We start from the raw sequence: 830 nt of genomic DNA, 5'->3' as shown, positions 1-830 counted from the left end.
TTTAGGGTTTAGGGTTTAGGGTTTGGGGTGTATTTGCTTTCTCTCCTGTGTTATTTTTGTTTCTTTTTTTTTGTTTCTTCTCTCTCCTTTTTGTTTTTGTTTGTTTTCTCCGCTGCTGTGCATTGCTGCCCCTAACAAAACCCTAAACCCTAAACCCTAAACCCTAAACCCTAAACCCTCGAATTCTCCTTCACGTGTATGCGGGGGCTTTGGGAGACCGCTGGCCCACAAGTGGCAGCATTTATTAGGGTTTAGGGTTTAGGGTTTAGGGTTTAGGTTTTTTTCTCTGCTTTTGTGGTTTAGGGTTTGAGCCCTAAAACAGAAAAAAAAGAAAAAGAAGAAAAACAAAAAAAACAAAAAAAAGAAAAAACAACAAAACGCGCAGAGAGGCCCTCCACCCCTAACCCCACAAAGAAAAAACTCAGTAGGCCTAGGGTTTAGGGTTTAGGGTTTAGGGTTTAGGGTTTACGTACGCAGCTCGACAGCAGAGGGGGGGAACAGCAAGCTGCTCAGACCCAAAGGTTTAGGGTTTAGGGTTTAGGGTTTAGGGTTTAGGGTTTAGGGTTTATCGGTGCCTGCAGGTCGCCCTCCGCGCCCATCGTCTCCTGCAATTAACGTAGGTTTAGGGTTTAGGGTTTAGGGTTTAGGGTTTATGGATTAGGGTTTAGGGTTTAGGGTTTAGGGTTTGGGACTTAGGGTTTATGGATTAGGGTTTAGGGTTTAGGGTTTATGGATTAGGGTTTAGGGTTTATGGATTAGGGTTTAGGGTTTAGGGTTTGCAGCGACGGCACAGAGTTAGATATGGGGCCCTCCAATCATCAAAAAATATT

This window comes from Eimeria mitis, genomic scaffold, assembly GCF_000499745.2.
Source record: "Eimeria mitis Houghton genomic scaffold, Emh_scaff214, whole genome shotgun sequence".
In the NCBI taxonomy this organism is placed as follows: Eukaryota; Apicomplexa; class Conoidasida; order Eucoccidiorida; family Eimeriidae; genus Eimeria; species Eimeria mitis.
The sequence above is the reverse complement of the archived record's forward strand: the minus strand, read 5'-3'. Positions refer to the sequence as shown.